Source organism: Elephas maximus, chromosome 18 (genome assembly GCF_024166365.1).
Source record: "Elephas maximus indicus isolate mEleMax1 chromosome 18, mEleMax1 primary haplotype, whole genome shotgun sequence".
NCBI classification, from domain to species: Eukaryota; Metazoa; Chordata; class Mammalia; order Proboscidea; family Elephantidae; genus Elephas; species Elephas maximus.
In genome coordinates, this window is record NC_064836.1 from 45,981,208 (window position 1) to 45,990,940 (window position 9,733).

General features: G+C 37.7%; 1 pseudogene; it reads left to right on the plus strand.

Annotated features, from left to right (window-relative positions):
• The first annotated feature begins 8,885 nt into the window (after window positions 1-8,885).
• On the plus strand, window positions 8,886-9,526 carry LOC126061649 (UV excision repair protein RAD23 homolog B-like; annotated as a pseudogene).
• The last annotated feature ends 207 nt before the right edge of the window (window positions 9,527-9,733 follow it).

Genomic DNA, 9,733 nt, shown 5'->3' on the forward strand with positions numbered 1-9,733 from the left:
AATTCAGGGAAACAATACAAAAATGAAATGACAAAATAGACAATTGGAAACAACACAAAAACAGTAATTAGAAATCCAGAAGACCAATACTAAAATTTTAGAAATAGATAACTCAATGGCAGGGGAAAGGAGTAGAACTGAATTAATGAAAGGCAGAATCATCAAAATAGAGGACAAATTCCTTGATATTAATTTGTTAAAGGAACAATCAGAAAAAAGAGTAAAGAAAAATGAAGAAACCCTAAGAGTTATGTGGGAAATTATCAAGAGGAATAATTTATGTATAATCAAAATTCCAGAGCAGGAAGAGACAAAACGCACACACACACAGAAAATTTTTTGAAGACTTGGTGTCAGAAAAGTTCCACAATATCATGAAAGATGATAAGATATCCATCCAAGAAGCTCAATGAGCCCCACAGAGTGTAGACCACAAAAGAAAATCAGCAAGACAAATCACAATCAAACTTTCCAAACCCAAACACAAAGAAAGAATCTTGAGAGCAGCTTGAGAAAAATGAAATGTTACCTGCAAAGAGGAACCAAAAAGACTAAACTCTGATTTCAGCAGAAACTACGTAGGCAAGAAGGCAATGGGATGACATATATAAAATTCTGAAAGAAAAAAACTACCAATAGCTATAGATTGAGTTGTGTCTCCCCAAAATGTGTGTCAACTTAGCTACTCTATGATTCCCAGTATTGTGTGATTGTCCATCATTTTGTCATCTGATATGATTTTCCCATGTGTTGTAAATCCCGCCTCTAGATGTTAATGAGGTGGGATTAGCGGCTGTTATGTTAATGAGGCAGGACTCAATCTACAAGATTAGGTTATGTCTTAAGTAAATATTTTTTGAGATATAAAAGAGAGACGTGAGCAAAGACACATGGAGTCCTCATACCACCAAGAAAGCAGTGCTGGGAGCAGAGCGCATCCTTTGGACCTGGGGTCCCTGCACTAAGAAGCTCTTTAGTCGGGGAAGATTGATGACAAGAATCTTCCCCCAGAGCCAACAGAGGGAAAGCCTTCCCCTGGAGCTGGTACCCTGAATTTGGACTTTTAGCCTCCTAGACTTTGAGAGAACAAACTTCCCTTTGTTCAAGTCATCCACTTATGATATTTTTGTTATAGCATCCCTAGATAACTAAGACACCAATGAAAAATCATACATTCAGAAAAATTGTCTCTCAAATACAATGGTAAAACTAGAACATTTCTGAATAAACAGAAATTAGAGGAATTTGTAAAAACCAAACCCATCTTAAAAGAAATAATAAAAGGAGTCCTTCAAACAGAGAATCAACAATGTCAGACAACAGCCTAAGATTAAGACACATGACACCATCACTCGAATACTAACCTAGATAAAGAATTTTCTAAAATAAAATAAAATAAAATGAAATAAAGCTACAAGACTGAAAACAGGGAATCAGAGATGTCAATCTGTAAATGACAGCAACTTCAAAATAAAAATGGAGAAAAAATGATGCAGTTGCAGAACTTCCATATGGAGAGGAAGTCAAGGCAATTTCAGGATACAACATACTGCCTTAAACTTAGGGAGATAAAAGTACAGTTCAGGGTAACCACAAAGAAAACTAATAAACTTATTAACTAAAATAAAAAAAAAAAGAAAATCATAAAGACTCAGTAAACACAAAATCAACATCAACGAAGTAAATTAAAAGAAAATGCATAAACAATAAGAACTCAGCACAGAAAAGTACAAGCAACAAAGAAACCTTCAACACCACAAAAAAAGTGCAACAAAATGACAGCAGTAAATTCATACCTATCAATAATCACACTAAATGTAAATGGATTAAATGTACCAGTAAGAGAGTGGCAGAATAGATAAAAGAAAAATGACCCATCAATATGCTGTCTAAAAGATAGATACCTTAGACACAAAGGTAAAAATAAGTTAAATCAGAGGATGGACAAAATTATATCAAGTTAACAGTAACCAAAAAGAGCAAGAGTAGCAATATTAATTTCTGACAAAATAACCTTTAAGGTAAAAACTAGCATAAGAGAAAAGGAAGGGGATTATGTAATGATTAAAGGGTCATTCCACCAAGAGAGCATAACCATAATAAATATCTACACACACAATGACAAATTTCCAAAATACATTAAACAAACTTTAACAGAATTGAAAAGAGACAATTTAATAATACTAGTAGGAGACTTTAACACACCACTTTCAAAGAAGGATAGAACAACTAAAAAGAACCTCAACAAAGATATAGAAGATCCAAACAACATAATCAACCAATTTGATTTCATAGATATATACAAAAATTCCACCCAGTGACAGCACAATACATTCTTTTCCAGTGCAGATGGATCATTCTCCAGAATAGACAATATGTTAGGCCACAAAGCAAGCCTCAATAAATTCAAGAACATAGAAAATTTACAAAGCATCTTCTCTGATTACAATGCTACAAAATTAGAAACCAATAACAGGAAGAAAAAGAATAAAAATAAAATACATGGAAATTGAGTAATGCCCTGCTTGAAACCACTGGATCATAGAAGAAATAAAAAATAAAAATTAAAAAATTCCTAGAATCAAAAGATAATGAAAGCACAATATAACAAAACCTTTGGGACACAGAAAAAAGCTAAGAGGCCAATTCATAGCAATAAACATAGACATCAACAAAGAAGAAAGAGCCAAAATCAATATCTTAACCCTACAACTCCAATAAATAGAAAAAGAGCAGCAAAAGAAGCCACAGTCACCAGAAGAAAGGAAATAATAAAGATTAGAGCAGAAATAAATGAAATAGAAAACACATAAACAATAGAAAGAATTAACAAGACTAGAAGTTGGTTCTTTGAAAAGACCAATAAAATTGACAAACCACTAGTCAAATTGACAAAAGAAGGAGAAAATGCAAATAACACACACACAAAAAAGAGATGGGTGACATTACAACAGAACCAACAGAAATAAACAGGATCATGAAAGAATACTAGAAGAACTGTAGTCCAACAAATTTGAAAACCTAGAAGAAATGGACAAATTTCTAGAAATACACTACATACCAAAACTAACACAAACTGAAGTAGAAATTTGAACAAACTCATAACACAGAAAGAAACTGAAGAAGTCATAAAAAATCTCTACCAAAAAAAGCCCTGCCCTAGATGACTTCACTGGAGAATTCTACCATTTAGAGAAGAATTGACACTAGTTCTCCTCAAGCTATTTCAAACCATAGAAAAAGACAGAACACTCCAAAATTCATTCTGTAAAGTCAGCATAACCCTGATATCAAAACCAGATAAAGACACTTCTTAAAAATAAAATTACAGAACAAAATCCCTCATGAATATAGATGCAAAAATTCCCAACAAATTCTAGCCAATAGAATCCAACATCATATCCAAAAAATAATACATCATGACCAAGTGGGATTCACACCAGTTATGCTATGATGGTTCAACATAGAAAATCAATGTAATCTATCACATTTAATAAAACAAAAGAGCCTCATCACCATCTCAATTGATGCAGAAAAGATATTTGATGAAATCCAACACATATTCCTCATTAAAACTCAGCAAAATAGGAATAGAAGGGAAATTCCTTAACATAATTAAAGGCATATATACAAAACCTACAGCCAACATTATTACCAACGGAGAGCAACTGAAAGCATTCTCTTTAAGAACTGGAACCAGAGAATGTTGTACTGGAAGTACTAGCTAAGCAATAAGGCAAAAAAGGGAAATAAAAGGCATCCAAATTGGTAAGAAAGAAGTATAACTATCCCTATTTGCAGATGATATGATCCTTTACATATAAAAAATCCCAGAGTTTCTACAAGAAAGCTACTGGAACTAATAGAAGTATTGAGCAAAGTGTCAGGGTACAAAATCGACGTACAAAAATCATCCAGATTCCTCTACACTAACAATGTGAACTCTGAAAAGGAAATCAAGAAAAAATGCTATTTACAATGACCCTCAAAAAGATAAAATAATTGGGAATAAATCTAACCAGTGATGTAAAAGACATACAAAATAAAAATCCATCAAATGCAGAAGAGATAATCTCTTTAACAAATGGTGCTAGTAAAATTGGATATCCATTTGCAGAAAAATGAAACAGGGTTCTTACTTCACACTATGCACAAAAAGTAACTCAAAACCTAAAACTGTAAAGATCATGGAAGGAAAAATAGGGGCAAATGTAGGGGCCCTTGTTTACAGCTAAATAGACTATCAAACATAATTAAAATGGACAAACAGAAGAAGATGAGCTAGACAACTAAGGCCTCTTAAAAATTAAATACTTATGCATCAAAAGACTTCAGAAGAGTAAAAAAAAGAACCAACAGACTGGGAAAAAATTTTTGGCAACGACATATCTGACAAGGAACTATTTTCTAAAATTTATGGAAAACTTCAACACCTCAACAACAACAAGACAATCCAATTTAAAAAATGGGCAAATGACATGAACAGATATTTCATCAAAGAAGACATTCAGGTGGCCAACAAGCACATGAAGAGATGTTCGCAATCATTACCCATTAGAGATGTAGATTAAAACTACAATGAGATATCTTCTCATCCTTGTAATAATAGCACTGAGCCAAAAAACAGAAAATGGCATATACTGGCGAGGTTGTGGGGAGTTTAGAACGCTGCTGGTCAGAAGGTAAAATGGTTCAACCACTGTGGAAAATGGTATGGAGCTTCCTTAAAAAGCTGGAAATAGAAATACCATATGATCCAGAAATCCAACTCCTAGGTATACATCCTAGAGAAATAAGAGCCGTGACATGAATAGGCATATGCACACCCAGGTTCATTGCAGCACTGTTCACGATAGCAGGAAGTTGGAAACAACCTATATGCCCATCAACAGATGAATGAATAAACAAACTGTGGTACATACACACAGTGAAACACTACAGAACGATGAAGAAGAATGATAAATCTGCCAAACATCTAATAACATGGATGAACCTGAAGGACATTATGTTGAATAAAATAGGTCAATCACAAAAGGACAAATATTGCATGTGACTACTATTATAAAAAATCAAGAAAAGGTTTACACAAAGGAAGAAATATTCTTTGATGATTACCAGGCATGGAAGGGGGAAGGAAGGAAAACCACTAACTAGATAGTAGACATGCATTAACTTTGGTGAAGGAAAAGACAAGACACAATATGGGAGATGTCAGCACAATATGGCCAAGGCAAAGGAAGACACTGAGAGTAACAGGCAACAACGATAAACGCTGTTATATATATGATTCAGCAACAACAGTAATAAGAGATGATAATTTACCAGTAGATACATAGGCAGATATGTAAGCTCAACAGGTGTAGGATGGCACATGGGGGTACACTAATGAGCATACATAGGTTTGGCAATGGAAATCTCTACATACATATTTACGTGCATATTTTTATATACTGCAAATATATAAATGTATATCCATGAAAACTTCTCAGCCATTACCAAACACCTGGCGGGATTAAAGCACTGGATTTGAGAGTTTAGGGCCATAGTCTTGGGGGACACCCAGGTCAATTGTCATAACACAGGCCATAAAGACAATGTTCTACATCCTACCCTGGTGAGTAGTGACTGGGGTCTTAAAAGCTTGCAAGCAGCCATCTAAGATACTATTGGTCTCTTCCCACTTGGGCTAAAGAAGAATGAAGAAAACCAAAGGCTCAAGGAAACAATTTGTCCAAAGTACTATCGGACCACATGAACTACAGCCTCTGATCAGGAGAATTAGATGGTGCCTGGTTACCACCACCGACTGTTCTCTCCAGGATCATAGCAGAAGGTCCTGGACAGAGTGGGAGCAAAATGTAGAACAAATATCAAATTCCTTAAAAAGACTAGATTTACTGGTCTGATAGAGACTGGTGGAACCCTAAGACTATGGCCCATACATACCCTTCAAAGTTGGAAATGAACACACTCCAAGAGATCACCTTTCAGCCAAACAAGAGACAGGCTTATAAAAGAAAAAATAACATGTGTGAGGAAGGTGCACCTCAGAACAATCAACCACATGAGACCAAAAGGGCAGCATTTGCCCCAAATCAAAGTTCAGAAGGCAGGAAAGGGCAGGAAAGCTGGGTGAATAGAAACGGGAAACCCAGGGAGGAAGTGGGGAGTGTGCTGACACACTGAAGGGTTTGTAAACAATGTTATGAAACAAGATGTGTAAAAAATTGCTGAATGGGAAACTAATTTACTCTGTAAACTTTCACCTAAACCACAAGAAAACGCTCAGAAAAAGATAATTTGGGCAGTGCAAGGAGGTGGGTCTGAGGAGAAGAGAGCTTAGGTCTGGACAGGGTTCTGTGAGAAGGTCTGCCTCTGGGGATGTAACATGGCTTGTTGGCTGTAAGTACAGGCAGGGCCTGTGTTCTGAACTTCGGCTTGGTGCACGGGACTAGACCTCTTAGAGTTTGCTGAAGATTTGTGGTAAAAGCACAGATGGTGAATGGTGCCTTTTGATTATTCCTCTTCCCCAATTTGGAAGACTAGAAGTTGGAGTTGGGTATTTCTATCACCCCACATAGGTTAAAAACCAAACCAAACTCATTGCCATTGAGTCGATTCGATTCTGACTCATAGTGACCCTATAGGACAGAGTAGAACTGCCCCCAAAGAGTTTCCAAGGAGTGCCTGGTGGATTTGAACTGCCGACCTTTTGGTTAGCAGCCTAGCTCTTAACCACTATGCCACTAGGGTTTCCCTGCATAGGTTAGGCTCTGGTAAAATAGTTTCCCTTGAGGGCAGGCTGTTGTTAAAGAGAACAGAGCACTCTGGGGATATTTCAAAACAGTTGAATTTCCCCTCCTCTTGCTGGAAGCATTCTGAGATTTTTTTTTCCCCCTGTTTTTATAGTGAGAACCTGGTGGGGTTCCTGGAGGTAAAATTCTCTAAAGTATGGGTCCCCCTCCCGACAGCTGCAAGGAGGAAACTTTATCTCTCAAAGGTGGTCCATGCTCAGTCTCCAACCATTAGTCAATAATCTTTGAAGTGTCCCTAAAATATTAAACGATGCAGGAAGCATCAAAAGAAAATGGAAGGAATACACAAAGTCATTATACCAAAAAGAATTAGTCGATGTTCAACCATTTCAAGAGGTGGCATATGATCAGGAACCAATGGTACTGAAGGAAGAAGTCCAAGCTGCTCTGAAGTCATGGGTGAAAAACAAGGCTCCAGGAATTGATGGATATCAATTGAGATGTTTTAATAAAAAGATGCAGCACTGAAGGTGCTCACTTGTCTATGCCAAGAAATATGGAAGACAGCTTCCTGGCCAACTGACTGGAAGAGATCCTTATTTATGCCTATTCCCAAGAGAGGTGATCCAACTGAATGTGGAAATTATAGAACAATATCCTTAATATCACAAGCAAGCAAAATTTTGCTGAAGATCATTCAAAAAGGGCTGCAGCAGTATATCTACAGGGAACTTCCAGAAATTCAGGCTGGTTTCAGAAGAGGACGTGGAACCAGGGATATCATTGCTGATGTCAGATGGATCCTGGCTGAAAGCAGAGAATACCAGAAGGATGTTTACTTGTTTTATTGACTATTTAAAGGCATTCGACTGTGTGGAGCATAACAAATTATGGATAACATTGCGAAGAATGGGAATTCCAGAGCACTTAATTGTGCTCGTGAGGAAACTTTACACAGGTCAAGAGGCAGTTGTTTGGACAGAACAAGGGGATACTGATTGTTTTAAAGTCAGGAAAGGTGTGCTGAGCAAATAATCCGAGAAGCTAGACTATATGAAGAAGAACAGGGCATCAAGATTGGAGGAAGATTCATTAACAACCTGCATTATGCAGATGACACAACCTTGCTTGCTGAAGGTGAAGAGGACTTGAAACACTTACTAATGAAGAGCAAAGACCACAGCGTTCAATATGGATTGAACCTCAACATAAAAAGGAAACAAAAATCCTCACAACTGGACCAATGAGCAACATCATGATAAACGGAGAAAAGATTGAAGTTGTCAAGGATTTCATTTTACTTGGATCCACAATCAACAGCCATGGAAGCAGCAGTCAAGAAATCAAAAGATGCATTGCATTAGGTAAATCTGCTGCAAAGGACCTCTTTAAAGTGTTGAAGAGCAAAGATGTCACCTTGAAGACTAAGATGCGCCTGATCCAAGCCATGGTATTTTCAATCACATCATATTCATGTGAAAGCTGGACAATGAATAAGGAAGACCGAAGAAGAGTTGACGCTTTTGAATTGTGGTGTTGGCGAAGAATATTGAATATACCACGGGCTGCCAAAAGAACGAACAAATCTGTCTTGGAAGAAGTACAACCAGGATGCTCCTTAGAAGCAAGGATGGCGAGACTGTGTCTTACATACTTTGGACATGTTGTCAGGAGGGATCAGTCCCTGGAGAAGGACATCATGCTTGGCAGAGCACAGGGTCAGCAGAAAAGAGGAAGACCCTCAATGAGGTGGATTGACATAGTGGCTGCAACAATGAGCTCAGGCATAACAATGATTTTAAGGATGGCTCAGGACTGGGCAGTGTTTTGTTCTGTTGTGCATGGGGTCACTATGAGTCGGAACCAACTCGAGGGCACCTAACAACAACAACAACATCCCTACCCAATTCTGGGTCCAGTGTCGGTTTCTGCTTCTGGTAAGCTGTGATTTTCTGTTTCTGCCTGTATCTCCAGTTTGGGGGGCAATGGTTTGTTCTGTCACTGCTATTCTCTGACAGATTTAAGAAGAGTTGCTTATTTTAAGTTTTTAACATTTTTTCTTGTGAGAACAGGAGTGATGACTTTCAAGCTCTTTACATGTTGGGTGGAACACTGGAAGCAAATGACGCCTTTTTGGTAGTGGGACAAATATTGATTTCCACAGGCAAAAACCCTTAATGATGATACTGCCCTCGAAGAATAGAAACTTAGGAGAATTTTGTGGTGATTATGATGACAAAGCCCAAAGCCGTGGCAACACCAGTCCCAGCTATAATCCAGCAATCAAATCCTTCTACCACTATTGCAGTTGGTTCATCCACAGTGGCAGCTGTGGCTCAAACCCCAACCTTTGCCCCGACTATGGCTTCCTCTTCCACACCTGCACCAACCACTGGAGTATCAACAACAGCATCTTCTGAACCTTCACCTACTAGTGCAACGAAACAAGAGACACCTGCAGAAAAGCCAGCAGAAACACCAATGACTAGCAGTCTGACGTCAACTGACAGCACGTCAGGAGATTCTTCATAGTTAAAAATTTCTGAAGATGCAACAAGCTCATTTGTGACAGGTCTGTCTTACAAGAATATGGTAATGAGATTGTGTCAATGGACTTTGAATAGGGACAAATAATTACAGCTCTGCGAGCTGGCTTTGACCACTCTGACAGAATAGCCAAGTGTCTTTTAATGGGAAATCCTAAAGATAAAGAAGGTCAGGCTATGGCTAATTGCCCTAAAGCAGCTAATAGTGAGGCTCCTCAAGCCTGACATTAGTAACATTTTGGGCCAGGAAATTATGTGGGGGCTGTCTTGTGCATTGTAGGTTTATCAGCGTACAATCAAGAATGTCTCCAGACATAGCAAAAGGGTAATAAAAATCATCCCCCATTGAGGCCTACTGCTCTAGACCAAGATGTAGGATCTTTTTACACAGATCTTAGAAATAACCTATTTAATGTCTATTATACATGTTCT